Source organism: Camelus bactrianus, chromosome X (assembly GCF_048773025.1).
Source record: "Camelus bactrianus isolate YW-2024 breed Bactrian camel chromosome X, ASM4877302v1, whole genome shotgun sequence".
Taxonomy (NCBI): domain Eukaryota; kingdom Metazoa; phylum Chordata; class Mammalia; order Artiodactyla; family Camelidae; genus Camelus; species Camelus bactrianus.
The window spans coordinates 3,634,260-3,649,727 of NC_133575.1; the positions used below are offsets into that span (position 1 = coordinate 3,634,260).

Here is a 15,468-nt window from a genome sequence, read left to right on the forward strand (position 1 = left end):
GCGATGAGCCCAGATTGTCAGGAGATGGGAGCCGAGACAGTGTTTTTCCCAGGATAGGAAATATGATGCTCCTTCCTCGTCCTGTTTTTTTTTTTTTTTTTTTTTCATGTGTTGCATCGTCCACAGCTCAGCCACCAATCACCCTTTCACTGAGGCTGGCTGGCTGATGCTAACAAATTCAGATTTCTCCACCTTTCTGTTTGGCCATCCTGGTATCTCTGCATGATCCGTCCTTTGTCCACACCTTGAGCTGTTGTTTGACTCCGTGTAAGTGTGACGGTCCCTCCTGGGTCTGCATGACACTAGTCCCCAGCGAGGGATGCGTTCCCCTGACCCGCCTGCTGAGGGATCCTGCAGCCCTCAGCTCTGTGCTGCGAGGCAAAGGTCAGTCCACAAATCAGGGTTCTGCCTTGTGTTTTACATTTGTTTTTTTTGTCCTCAGAGTGTCTTCGACTTGCCCAGGGTTCTGATTCTCTAACAACACCAGCTCCAAATCATTCTCGTACAGTGATCTGAACTGTTCCAGGGCTGGGCACCGCGGAAGCGTGGCATGTGGGTAAATTTAGATGCACGTGGATGTGTTTGCTGGTCCTGCTGCAGCAGAGAGACCCAGCCTGCTGGCTTAAAACTGGGACACGGTGACATCCCTGGCAGCCTCGAGGGCAGGTAGCCTTCCTTTCCCCAAGGCTCCTGGCTAACTCCCCCATCCTTTATCAGATCATCTCTTTGCTTACTAACTCTAATAGCCTGTGCTGTTGGAAGAGGCCAAAATTTAAGTCCATCATCTCCATCTGAAAATCATAAAATAACCTGACTTCTAACAGTTCACCTATATGCCCCAATGACCCGCTTTTATTTTTAAAAGACTCATGAATGTCCAATTAAGCTGTTATTTTCCTTCACATTGGACCTAGGACACGAGAAATTAAACACAGAAGCAAGCTGCTTCTTTGTGCTTTTTTTTGGGGGGGGATGATTAGGTTTACTTATTTAATGTTTTTAGAGGAGGGACTGGAGATTGAACCCAGGACCTCATGCATGCTACGCATGTGCTCTACCACTTTGAGAATGGTCCATGCTCTGCTGTGCACACCCAGCTCTCACACATCATTTTTTTTGGGGGGGTGGGGTTCTGTCCTGTGGATAATACAGCCTCAGGAAATGTTCAATAAATGAAATAGGAAAAAAAAAAAGCAACAAGTCCATTTCTCTAGATTACCTAGGGAATTTAAACACTTTCCAGTTACCTTTCCCCCTCTCCTTCCACTCTGTCAATAAAACACCATAGAAGCTTTGTACGTGACTGCAGTCGGGGAATCTGCCTCGCACTGGTGACAAAGAATCTCGATTTACGCTACGTCTCCTGAATCCATTAGTGCCGGGCGTCTCAAGTCACTCATGTGTCTGTTTTCAGTGTAAAATTCAAGACGCGGGTATGACATCTGAGGTTTTCCAAAATTATTTGATCTGGGAGCCTCTTTTTAAAAGAGAATCTGGGGTGGGGGGGGTATAGCTCAGAGGTAGAGCGCATGCCTCGCATGCATGAAGTCCTGGGTTCCATCCCCAGCACCTACACTAAATAAATCAATAAACCTAATTGCCTCTCCCCCTCAACAAAAAAATTAAAAAAAAAAAAAAAAGACAAAGAGAGAGACAGAATTCCAATATGGGAGGTCTTGGCAAAGACCTTAAATGGTCGAAAAGTGGATTCTACGAGGCGGTCCTGGAGTTTGAGACAATTATCTGTGATTTGACAATCTCTGAGATTCAGGAACATGAGAATGTATGGTCAGGCCTGCAAAAATGCTGAAGTATCTACCTCCTGCTTGGTGATCTGTATAATGACCACCAGATAGGCCATTAATTAATGAGGCTGAATTCATTATGTTATGTTAAAAAAAACAATATTCCATGGGCCCTCAGTACTTTACTGAATCAAAGCAATCTGTCTTAACATAGAAAATAAATTTCTGGTTACCGAAGAGGAAAGGGGGTGGGGAGGGATAAATTAGGAGTTTGGGATTAGCAGATACTAACTGTTACATATAAAACAGATAAACAACAAGGTCCTACTGTACAGCATAGGGAACTATATTCAATATATTGTAATAACTTATGATTAAAAAATATAAAAAGGAATATATGCATGTTCATGTATCACTGAATCACTTTGCTGCACACCAGAAATTGACACAACACTGTAAATCAGTTATCCTTCAACTAAAAAAATAGATAAGGAAAAAAGTCATGTGTTTTATGTATACATTCACTCACATGATTTACTAAAATGAAAATCAACATTTTAGGAACAGAGGGTTTGACAACTTTTAAAAGTAGAAGCAGTTACACAAAGGGGCGTGTGAAGCATTTCTATTAAATTCTCACGGAAACTGTTCTTGGACATTTCCTGTTGCTGGTCTTCCATGACTAATTTATCCATCCATTCCTCTGTCTAGTTACCTTCATTCACTCCTTTAGTCCTTTAAGGACCTCTGAGCTCTCATCACTCAACACCAGGAGAAGAAAGGGAGGGAGGGGAACAGGGGGGAGGGAGGGAGAATTAAAAGAAGTTAAGAATCCACAATGCATAGCAGAAAATGGGAAGGGGTGACGTACACATGAACTCAATGCCTTAGCAACTTTCTTATGACATTCACACCCAGGCAAGGATTTTGAGGCAGTACATGCCTAATCTATGACTATATTACCAAGACTAAATTGACTTCCAATCCTGCAAGTGGGACACACTCGAGAAAAGTGATGAGTGCCACAAAAACAAATGCTGGACAGGGTGTGGAAAAAAGGCAAGCCTCGTGCACTGTTGGTGGGAATGTAAACTGGTGCAGACGTTATGGAAAACGTTATGGAGACTGCTAAAAAACCTTAAACATAGATTTACCATATGATCCAGCAGTCCCACTCCTGGATATATACCCAGAGGGAACTCTGATTTGAAAAGATACATGCACCCCAATGTTCATAGCAGCACTATTTACAATAGCCAAGACATGGAAACAGCCTAAATGTCCATCGACAGATGACTGGATAAAGAAGATGTGGTATATTTATACAATGGAATACTACTCAGTCATGAAAAAGAATGAAGTAATGCCATTTGCAGCAACATGGATGGACCTAGAGATGACTATACTAAGTGAACTAAGTCAGAAAGAGAAAGACAGATACTATATGACATCACTTAAACGTGGAATCTAAAAAAATTATACAAATGAACTTGTTTACAAAACAGAAACAGACTCACAGACATAGAAAACAAACTTATGGTTACTTGGGGGGAAAGAAGGGTGGCAGGGATAAATCAGGAGTTTGGAATTAGCAGATACTAACTACTATATATAAAATATATGAACAATAAGGTCCTACTCCAGAGCACAGGGAACTATATTCAATATCTTGTAATAACCTATAACGGAAAAGAATCAGGAAAAAAAAAATGTATGTGTGTGTGTGTGTGTGTGTGTATATATATATATATATATATGTATATATATAACTGAATCACTATGCTGTACACCAGAAACTAACACAACATTGTAAATCAACTACATTTCAATTTTAAAAACGTGATGAATGAAAGAAGAAACTGGAGTCAGAAGCTCGTTTCCAGAAAAAGACACATGTCACTGAGTCACCGAATTTCTTTCTTGCCAATGCTAAGGAGCGCCATTCCTGAGCCTACCATGTTGACTGAAGGTCACGCAAGAGACCTGACCAACAGCACGCAGCCCACAGGGGAGAAAGAGATGCTCAGATGGAGAGCCACTGCCCGCACCCACCACTCCCTTGCCCATCGCAGGCAGCACTGATCTGCCACGGCTTCTGTCCTGCTGAGACAGACCCTCCGTCCTGTCTATCCATCCAGGCAGGAAGGAGACATGGCTTGACGTACGTCCCCACTGGTGCAAGGCTCCTCAACTGGCTCAAAGAAGCACGCTAAGTGTCAGTTTCTCATGTTTCAGTGAGTGCTGCAACATGCTTGTTACCACGGTAACATGAATAGCTCCTTCCACCGTCACTAGAACTTGAAGACATCATTGCTGTGGACCATTAAATGCAGAGTCTGAGGACCAGCCTGCAAGTCCACTTGCCATGTATGAAGTGGTTTCTTCTGGAAAATGTACATCAGACTGTCTATCTACCCATTTACCTTCATCTCTATCTGCACTGCATATTTATGTATTAATTTATTGTATATGATAAATATTTACACACATTATATAATATGCAATTGTATTTATATAATACATTCCGGAGCTAAATGAATTTTATTCATTATCTATGTAAAGGCTTTCCAACGAATTTTGAAATAAAGCATCTTGAGATGATAGATTATATAAACTGTCTATAAACACAATTATATGAATGCATAGTATATAAATATAATTACATCAATATAGAAACACAGTAATAGAGCAATCATCATAAACATATATATTCAAATGAAATTCAGCTGGTTTAGATGGTGAAGGCTTTCTAGACATGACTGGCCAATAAAAGGATTTTATGCAAGAAACAGCTTGGTTCTGCTGTGGCTGTCACCGTCCCGAGACCGCTCGCGCCCACACGCAAGCACACCGACATGTCAGGGACCCACGTCTGTTTGCGGTCTACCTGGAAAGCTATTTCCAAAGAACCTGCGCACGGTGGCGAAGTGACAGCCCGGGACGGGAAGTCCTCGGGCATTAATTCACCTCGGCGGTGGCTCTTCTGCGGGCTGGGATTTGCCCCTGTGTGTCCGTGGGTGCACTGCGAATGTGTGGTCCACGCCAAACTGGAAAGAAGAGGAACTTGGCAAGAAGCAGGACCACAAAGAGACTAGTATGAGTTTCTGCACTTTGGGGACTTGGAGCGTCTCCTGTTTATTGAACGTGAACCCCGGGGTCTGTCTGCCGTGCTGACCCGAGTCGCCAATCACTGCGCCAGACATTTGCAAGGACAGTAGTCCCTCAGCAGAGTTCTCGGGACGCTGAGAGAAATAAAGGCGTGCATGTCCCAGGAGGCAGATAAAAGGGTTATTTAGCTGCGCCTTTTGAAAACAGAGTGTCCAGTTTGATCCCTGCCAAAATTGTCCATTTCTCCACCCCAGTATGCCACCTGGAGCTCCGTACCTCGTTAGCAATTATGACTCAAACCAGAAGAGAAAGCTTGAAGGAGAGTTAGAGAAAAGGGAGCCTTGTCCCTAAGCAGACTCTATCAAATTATTTAAGTCTCTGTATTTCTTTTTCATTGAAGTACTGTCAGTTGCAATGTGTCAATTTCTGGTGTACAACACAATGTCCCAGCCGTGTATATATATATATACACACACACACATTTGTTTTCATATTTTTTCCATTAAAGGTTATTATAAGGTATTGAACATAGTTCCCTTTGCTATACAAAAAAACTTTTTAAAAATCTATTTTTATATATAGTGATTGACATTTGTAAATCTTAAAACTCCCAAATTTATCCCCTCCCATCCCCTTTCGCCCCTGGTAACCGTAAGATTGTTTACTAAGTCTGCAAGTCTGTTTCTGTTTTGCTGATGAGTTCATAGTACCCTTTTTTTTTTTTTTTTTCAGATTCCACATATGAGTGATATCATATGGTATTTTTCTTTCTCATTCTGGCTTTTAAGTCTCAGTATTAATGAATGTCTTCACCGTCCAAGGAGGCGTAGTCAGAAGTTCCCCCGCAGGTCACTGATATTGTGAAATTCTTTTTACCATCAGTTACGTTTGGTGAAAGATGGAGCAAAGACACGGAGAATGACCAAGGCAGAAGCACACTCTTCGTTCTGGTATTTTGTTTTTGTTTGCTTTGCTCTAATGTGTTGCAATGGGTGAGAAGAACATTCGACGGGAGGCATGGCTCCCGGTTGCACTGGGGCATATGGGCACACCTAAGTTTATAAACAGACTCAGACACACTTCAGCTCTTACCACACGCCTTTTGGCCACGAGGGAATATCTGACTGGCTGAGAAAAGCAGTTAACAGTGACACAGTTTATTTGTTTAAAAGACGCGTCTCCTCAGACTCACAGATCTAGAGAACAAACTAGTGGTTATTACCAGCGCGGAGAGGGAAGCGGGGAGAGGTGACGTCAGGACAGAGGATTCAGGGACACAAAGTACCAGATACAAGATAAATAAACTACAAAAATACCTTGTACAGTGCAGAGAATATAGCCAATATTTTTCCATCACTTTTAATGGAGTGTAGCCTATAAAAATACTGAATCACTATGCTGTAATGAAACCCAAAACTAACGAGGTAAACCCAACTAGCCTTCAATCAATTTTTTACTGTGTTTATTTTTACTTTTTCCCACCTCGCCCATCCACAGAGTGATACTCAAAGGAGTAAAAAAAAAAAAAAATCTGAAAACATGACAGGCATTCCACCCCAGCGGGCTCTGGTCCCCACACCCCCTTCCCCACTGGCTGTTTTCTCAGACCACAGTTGGATGCTGCAGACTGAGTGGCAGAAGCCAGCGGACCCCCTCCGAGGTAACATGATCCATGTCCCTGTCACAGTTCTGAACCAAGCACAGGCGACGCTGATACATGAAACACCATGTGCAAAGCCCATCACAGCTCTAGGAGCACAGCCCAAGACACGTTTTCCGCGCTCTGCAAAAATAAACTCGCGCCCACCCTAACACCTCTCACCACTGCCAATCACGCTTTCTTTCACTCTCGTGCTTTTTTTTTTTTTTTTAAGAGGATCCAAAACCTTCACCAAGATTCTTTCCATCTTCACGTAGAAAAATCGGAAGCCAAGTTTCGCGATGGAAAGACGTGCACTTTGTAAAACATGTGTTCTTTCCTCCCCAGCCCGCCAACCGCAAAAGAGAAAAACAAACAAAGAAAAATGAACAAGGGAACTGGAGGAGGGGCTGATGCCTGCAGACACCTAAGAGAAGCAAATTCATAGGATGAAAGAGTGGAAGGGGGTTGCCAGGGAAAAAAAATCACAGTAACTTCAAGTATATGTTAAGCATGAGGAGTGAGTTACGTTCTTAGAGGCGGCGGTCACCACTCTCAACACACCCAGCCCAAGAAGGTGCAATGGGAAGCCAGACCCTCGTGCTCTGCTCCTGGGGCAAATCACTGTTTCCAGCACACACATTTTAAATAAAAACACCCCGACAAAACTCGGGCTTCCTTCTCCTCATTTCCAAAGAGCTGGGAAAGCCCTTGTCATGTAATTAACACCATCTCCTTAAGATGCATCCAGCGAGGCCCTGCAGGGTTTCTTCTCCCTCACATCCTCCCTAAGACAATTGCACTTTTCCCCTCTGGGATCAATCCCATAAGATCTCACCTTGTTAAACTGACTACACTTCAGTTTTTAAAAATTCCATGTCAAGAAGCTCACCTTACCGAATATTTTATGTTTACTGGGGTTCAACCACTTACAGGAGGAGGAAGGTGGGTTGGGTCAGAGGAAACGATCATTCTGGAAACTGGTCAATTTCCACAGGCAGGTGGAGCCCGGGGGTTCAGCGCACACACCTGGGACAGGTGATGTCAACTGTCAACGTCTGACGTTTGAAGCCAGATCCCTAAATGGACGGGCTGTTCTCCGCTCAGGCGCTGGTTTCATACGCCTTTTATTTCACGGTTGGGTTATGTAACCACCACAGAGAGAAATGGCCCTTCCAAGCCTCAGTGGCCAAGTTCAAACTTGTAGGCAAGGCCCCTTGCTTTCTCCTCCCTTCTTCATTTGTGCTACTCTGCACCCCCCTCCCGCCCACCACGAAGGAATAGGGCGGGCGTCTCATGGGGCCATTCACGAAGCAAAGAACAGAAGAGGCTTTGAAAGGCCCAATGTAGGTCGTTTAGAGAAAAATGACAAAACTGGAAAATATTCATGGGGTGAACAGCCCATGAATGGTCACCGCCCACAACAGATGACCTAATGGCCTAGGAAGACGTGGGCTCAATTTTCAAGATTCTCACTGTCTCTTGATGGAACTGGGCAAAAGCAGGCTGTTTGGTTTCATACTGGGAGCTGACAAGTTTAAGACATCAGTTGTTTGGGACTAATCAGAAGGGCAGAGTCTGTCTCAGAATTCTTGAACGTAATTAAGTAGAAGACGAAGGGTCTCCTCGGAAAAGATACAGTATTCAGAATTTTTTTTTTAAACTGGGCAACTGATTTAAACTAAACCCTGAACATATTTTTTCTCATTGGGGAATAAAATATATACACTGTGAAGGGTGGAGACCATTACAGAAAGAATACAGTTCTTGTTTTTGCACTAAAAAAAAAGAAAAAATCTGTTTCTTACCCTTAATTTTCAAATGCAAAAAAAAAAAAATCAGCTGTCACCAAATTTGGAAATTTAAGTATGTTTTTAAGCAGAGAAGCCTGTCTTCAGAGTGAGGGCATTCAAGGACTTTAAATATCTTCCTATGGTTGCTTTATCTGAACAACTCAAGTTTTGTGCATGAGTTGCATTGTTGAGGATGCTGTGTGATAAAGATTTAAGACAGGGAGCACCAATTAAAACGGAGGAACCGTAAACCCAGCCAGTCCCCATGCACTTGAACATTTACTTTTGTGGGAACCCTCTCTGGGTTTTGCGTGTGTGTGTGTGTGTGTGTGTGTGTGTGTGTGTGGTGGTGGTGGTCATGGTTGTGGTCCAGGCATAAAAGCACAATATTCTGAAGACTTTCTAAAGAGACTTTTGCACATTCTGAAAGCAAGGTGATGTATAGAGAGGAGACACACTCATCTTTGTAGAGACCAGACGCTTTCCACAAATTAGCACAAAGGAAAAAGAAAAAAAAAAAAGAAAAGGCCGAGTTCAGAAATAAAGAATCCCCCCCCCCATATATATACTTATTGTCAGTCTATATTCCAGGCGCCCCCACCCAAGGAAAATGAACTTTGGAATTGTCCACATCTGTTCAACTGTAAATTAAATAGCACGGATGTATCTGCCTTTATCCACTTCCTGTAACAACTGGTCCCTGAGCAAGTATCTTCTCTATTCTTACATTTGAGTAAAAATTAGCTGGAGACCTGGTTTAAGGCCAACTGTAAGTTTAGCATTACTTTATTTAGCAAAAAAAATAAAAATAAAAATAAAAATAAATAAACAGACAAATCAAGCACAAAGGAAAGCCACAATTCTTCCACCAAAGGAAAGTAGATGCAAGCACCTTGAAAACAGCATCTAAGCATAGCCATCATCATGAGAATGCAATTATCATTCCATCCCTGCTCGAAATCATTCTGGTTTCCAAAAAAATTAAACCTGTCATTTGAATCCAGTGATTTAAAACTGATGAAGTCGTTTTCCAGTTGCTACTACTAGCCTGGATTGCTCACTTACATGTCAAGGAAAATACTCTTTAAAATTGCTATATATATATATTTCCAAAGACATTTCCTTCCGTAATGGAATACGGAACTTCTAATCTGGCAAGAAAATAAATATTTGCAGAGGCTTCCATGAACATTCTTACATTCCTAATTTGGAGATCCATTTTTGAAATTCGAATTTTTTTTCTTTAAATCTGGAAATAAGGGATGGATGCAGCCACGGGCCATACGCGCGCCCCACTCCACCCCTGCCACAGACAAACACACCCACCCACACAGACCTTCCCCTCCATCTACACAGAGAAATCCAGCCTGAGGACTTTCAGGATTGCGGTCCAACCCTTCCCACAGCCAAGGAAAGGCAGGGAATCATTGCCCACTCCTCAGATCTGCCCCTACAAAAACATGCAGATTTCTCAGCCATCGGATCGCTTCTCCACGATCTGCCGCCCTCTAGGAGAATCGCTGAGCCTCTCCATTCAAACGGAGCAGCTGTCTTCACAGCTGAGGCTGGCTTTGTTCTGGTGGGAAGTCAGGTCTGCACGCCCTGGTCATTTCTCGCGCAGCAAGGCACCCACCCCCCATGTGTTCGGCACGCACTCCTGGGTTGCCCGCAGAACTCCTACACAACCTGCAAATGCTGCCTCGTCAGGATAACTAAGTCTCCCCAAACTTTCTTTTCTTTTCTTTTTTTTTTTTTTTCCTTTCTCTCTCTCTTTTTTCCCTCTGCGCCCGGTCCCTCAAATCCGGCTGCGTCCCGAGTCTGAAAAGGGAGGTAGCTTGCACCGCCTCCAGTTAGAGAACAGTTCGATGCACCGCGCGCCCTGGATGTGCCCGCCCGGCCAACGGCGGATCCCTTCCAAAAAAAAAAAAAAAAAGCACAGGATATGGGCACAGAAAGCCGTTTCTCCCAACTGACCAAATAGAAGGGAGAAAAAAAAAAAACCAAATCCAATCAAATCAAACCAAAATCAAAGGAAGAGTCCACACTACCACCTTGTGGATTCTGTTCGCAAAAACAGCACCTGCTTAGTTCGATAACCCGCACCCGACAACCCTCACCCCAAATTTCTGAAGTTGGGTCCAAATGACAGATGGGGGTCCGCGGTGCCGGCTCACCCCAGACTCGCCCAGGCTCTCAGCTTAATTCATTCCGCGCGCACCCAGCGCGGGCGCAGGCCGCCAGCCGCCGCGCAGGGCGGGAGCCACCCCACCGCCACCCCCTGGACCCCCGACGCTGCCTCCTGCACCCCCCTCCCCCGCTAGCCCCGAAATGGCAGCCTAGTGGCTCCAAAAATAAATAAAAAGAAACCACACCTGCTGGTGGGTTCAGAGGAAGGAGTCGGAGAACAGGAAACCCGCAGCCAAAAACAAAAAAAATTTTTTTTTAATAAAAAATTTAAAAAGCCTCTGGGAAAGGGGCAGAAGGGATGCAGAGGACGTCCTCCGGGTGCCCCTCGCCCTCCGAGGAGGACATCCGTTCCCAGGGTGGTCCAGGCCAGGCCGCGGGGATGCGGGGGTTGGAGTGACCCCCGGCTCCCGCCCCCGCCGCTCCGGGAAGAAAGGGGGCTGTGTCTGGCGGCGAGCAGGCGCCGGAATGGTGCGCCCGGGCCCAGGGCTGCGCGGGGCCCGGGCCTGGATCCGGGGGCGCAAAGCCCGGGGGGCCGGCCCGGAAGACCCGTGCGGGGCAACGGAGCCTAGTGGTTCTCCGGGGGCCGAAAGATCGGGGACAGGTTGCGGCGCGGACGGGGGAAGAGCGGGCGTCTGGGAGACAAGGATGCCTCTGCGTCCAGAGAGGCGGAGGGCGTTCTGGCGAGCGGGAGGGGGAGGTAGCAGTCGTGGGGTGGGGGGTGCAGGCGGGCGCCTCAGCCTGTGCTCCCACCGCAAGCCCCCGACCCCCGCACCATTTCCAGCTGAGCGACACATCCCTGCATCCCATCGCACCCCGCCCGCGTGTCCGCAGGTCAGGGCACGCGAGTGCGGGCGCAGGCCAGGGGCGCCTCCGCCGCGGCCTTGGGGAGGGGGCGCGACTCAAGTTCACTTGCTTTTACAATCCTCTCAGAGCCCCTCACCCACCTCCGGCGCCCCCCCCCCGCCCCCGCCCCCAGGCTGCGGGCTCGGCGGATCTTGGCCACCAGTTCGGCCCCCTGGAGTAGGAGGGGGTCAGGCCGAGCCGCGCGGGAATGGCTGGGGAATGGTGGGGGGTTGGGAGGGGGGAGAGGTCGGGATGAAGTCGGCTGGGAAGGCGTGGGGGGAGGGCGGGATCTGAAGCGCGGGATGCCGGAGAGCTCTGGGATGGGGGTTGTCTGTTACCGTGCCCAAGATTATGGGGGTGGTGCGCAAATTAGAACCGACTCCCCAGAGCCCCGGTCTCACCTCGGACAAGAGGACCGGCGGGCCATGCGCCCCGCGGGCTCTACCCCAGGGGACCCGGGTTCTCTGTGGGCGCCAATGGGGTCTGCATCCCTTGAGACCCCGGCTAGGGCGCCCAGCGCCTGTCCCCGCGGCTACCAACTTTTGTGGTCCTCCAGAAAAGCGGGCAGCTCGGGGACCGTGCTCGGGCGGCAGCTGCGTGCCCCTCGCCGAGGTCCAGGCCAGACCCAAAGGCCCCCGAAGAAGCAAAACCACCAGCTGCCCCCCCACCCCCCCACCCACACACCCCCGCCACCTTCCCCCAAGCCACACGCACGGGAAAAGGAGGGGGGGCAGGTAGCCCGCTCCCAGCTTTGCAGAAAGAGCGCTGAGCCACCGTCATTTCGTCTTCACCGCGGGTCTCCAGCGCGCCCGAGTCGCTCCCCAGCAAAGCCCAGCCAGGTCTTAATCAATCACGTGCGCTATTTCGTGCATCACACACGCCGTCATCTTATCCAAGGCCAGCAGAGGAAGGAGGAAAAAAAAATCGCTTCATGCAAACCCAGCTAAGCCTGTTTTCCCTTTTTTTTACTCTCTGGTTAACCACCACCCCCCCCCCAAATTGCACCCTGGGAGGTGGTACCTGACAGTTTCCTTAAAGAAGGAGGAGGAGGAAAGAAAGCCCTTGGTTGCTCACAGTTTCCAGAAAGAAGTCCTCCTGCCTCCAGCTCCAGCCTCGGTTTGCAGAGAACTGGGGCTTCGCTCTTTCTCGCCCTGTATTGCAGATATATTTTTTTTTCCTCCTCTCCCCGCCACACTCCTCTGTTTATTTCTATGTAACACAGCGCTACTTTGTAAACACATCACACACGGCCCGGAGCCGTTCTAATAGCTGATTGCAGCAAAATGCTTCCAGACCACGATGGTCCCAATTTTTTTTTTTTCTTGAAGTCAAAAGGGAGAAACAAACAAAAAAAACCATGTAATGTTTCTGTCGAGATATGCATGAAGCGTTCACAGGACACGCCGAACATATATGTCCACACTCCCACCCACACCTAAGAAATGGAGCGACAGATGGAAGAACGTCCTATCCAAATTTTCAAAAAAAATTTTTTTTAAATTTTTTTTTAATGTCGGATAAAGGGAAGCGCAAACGTTTGCAGTCAGGCTGATTATCTTTTGCTGGGGAGCACAGACAAGCCAAAATGTGAAAAAGGCTTAAAAAAATAATAATAACCCAGAGACACATCTTTTAAAAAAAAAAAAAAAACGAACGAACAACCAAAAAAGGGCACCTACCTTAGCCGGGGGAGAGCAGCATGGGCTGGAAGTGTTATTTTTATACATCCAGATTTTTCTAGGGAGCCCTGGCCGAGGGTATGATTCAGGACGTGTCAAGTCCAGGCGCCTTGGCTCTCTCCAGGGCCAGCTACAGTGGCTCCCCCGAAGGAATGTGAGGACCACCGGCACCGCCGTTTGGAGGAAATTCGTTGTTTCTGCCGTAAATAGTCTTCGGGGGAGGAAGACACAGCACACAGTCGGAGCAGGAAGGGCAGCGGGAAGGGTCTGAATAAGAGCTCTGTATGGAAAGACAGAAACCGGTCTGCAAGAAAGAGAGAGATTGAAGCGAGAGGTCCCGATGGCTCCCAGCTCCCCCTCTGCTATTGGACCAAACTGAATGAAATTTACAAAGCCAGCAGCCAATGGCTCTCCGCAGTCGGCCCCGTCACTACAGAAACCACAGCCACAGCCACAAGCCGATGCGAAGAGCCGCTAATCCCAGCGCAGACCAGCTGGAGCAGAGCGCTGCCCGGTGCCGCGGCGGCGGGACAGGTGAGCCTGCCGCACTGGGCCGCCGCGCCACACACACGCACGGGAGGGCCTCCTCTCTGCTTTCCCTGCCCTGCTCAGAGGCCCTGCAGAGAACCCCAAACACCGATACTTGCAAACATCTTTAACTCTTTAAGGTCATGCTCTCCCAGCGAGAGTGCCAGCCAGCAGTGTGAGCTATTCCCCGGGGTCAGGGTGCGGAATGCGTTACTGTTTCTGGACGTTATCATGGTGGTTGCATTGGGAAGCGCACACATACACACACACACATCAATGACATACACACAGACAGCAAAAATAGAATGCAGATCCGCAAAGGACCGAACCTCTTCTATGCCCAGGTGATGGGTTAATGCCTTTTGGGATTTGTTCCTTTGTTTCCTTCTTTATACAGTAATGATATTGGTGAATAAAACATTGAGTAACTGTATTTTTATATCTGAAATGTGTGAAGAGAGTAGATCTTAGAGGTTCTCATCACAAGAAAAAAAATGTGTAAGTATATGAGGTGATCACTAAGTTTATGGTGGCAATCATTTTGCAATATACACATAGACCAAATTATATTGTACACCTAAAACTGATACAATGTTCGGTGCCAAGTATATCTCCATACAACTAGGGGGAAATGTTTTTAATAAATAATAAAAAAAAAATTGGAGATGCTGCGAGGATCTGCCAGTGATATATTTAATTTTTTTCACTTCTGGGATCCAGGAGTTAATCTTTTCCAGCCAATTTCAAGCTTGGTAATATGACCTGCTGTTTACCATTGGGTTAGAGGGAGTTGGCTGTAAATTGGGGCAATGTCTGAAGGGCCTCACTGATAAATCTGTAAAACACGACGTAGCGTTGTGGCAATATGAATGCAGATTCTCAAGCCATATTGGGTTCAAGTTACAAACGACCTTAGATGTGCATTCAAATGCTTTGTCTGGCTTTCTGTCTCTGGAAGATGGAGAAGATAAAAGAAACGACCTCGTAATACCACTGTGAGATGCTAGGTAATACGGACTAGGCATGGAAGAAGCTCTAAATAAATGTTTGCTTTTCTTAACGTTATTTCACAAGTCTATGAGTTTATTTATTGAACGACAAAGATAATGTCCTCGATCCACAGGGTCTCCTCACAACTGCTTTCACATTAAGGCAGCAAACTTAGGCATCCAACCGGCTGTCATTATTTGGTGGGATGGCATAATTAGGGATTCCTCACAAGTTTTAGGAGAAGGACTCTCAGGGAGGGGGCATGGCCAGCAGTCGGGAAGATAATGAACGTTGTGTTGGGAACCTAGTTTCAAATCACATGTCTTACCTCTGCTCGCTTTGACCTGTTGGAAAGTTTGTGAGGTTCTATGAATCTTGGGGAATATATCTGTGAAACAGTGATTAAAATAGCTCTCCTGTGGATCTAAAAAAAAAAAAAATGACACAAATGAACTTATTTACAAAACAGAAAGAGACTCACAGACAAAGAAAACAAACCTAGGGTTACCAAAGGGGGACAGTAGGGGAGGGGTAAATTAGGAGTTTGGGATCAACAGATACACACTAGGATATACAGAAGAGATAAACAACAAGGTCCTGCCATATAGCACAGGGAACTACACTCAGTATTTTGTGATAACTTATAATGAAAAAGAATATGAAAAAAATATATGTGTAACTGAATCACTTTGCTGTACACCAGAAACTAACACAACACTGTAAGTCAACTATACCTCAATTTAAAATAAAAGCTTTCCTGTGGGTTCCTAGGGATGACTAAATGACATAATATGCATGAAAATATCCTTTACCAAAGGCTATGTATATATACGTCATGTCTATATTATACACATAGATATATAGAGAGCTATTTATAATCACTTATATACATATATACATAGGTATATTTAAGAAGAAACATACATATGTCTTATGTAAGTATGTATTTTGCTATT

At 46.1% G+C, this 15,468-nt stretch overlaps 1 protein-coding gene across 4 annotated transcripts in view; it reads right to left on the reverse strand.

Moving 5' to 3' along the window:
• The window catches only part of NLGN4X (neuroligin 4 X-linked), a 539,607-nt gene that overhangs the window by 287,349 nt on the left and 236,790 nt on the right, over positions 1 to 15,468 (reverse strand). For 2 of the 4 annotated variants that reach the window (XM_074359108.1, XM_074359107.1), the window contains 2 exons: positions 14,841 to 14,936; positions 12,995 to 13,274 (listed from right to left, as the gene is read on the reverse strand). The gene's annotated coding sequence lies outside the window, so the exon portion shown is untranslated. Of the gene's footprint in view, positions 1 to 12,029; positions 12,155 to 12,994; positions 13,677 to 14,840; positions 14,937 to 15,468 lie in introns of those variants that run through there. The other 2 variants (XM_074359109.1, XM_074359110.1) reach the window with 2 other exon arrangements.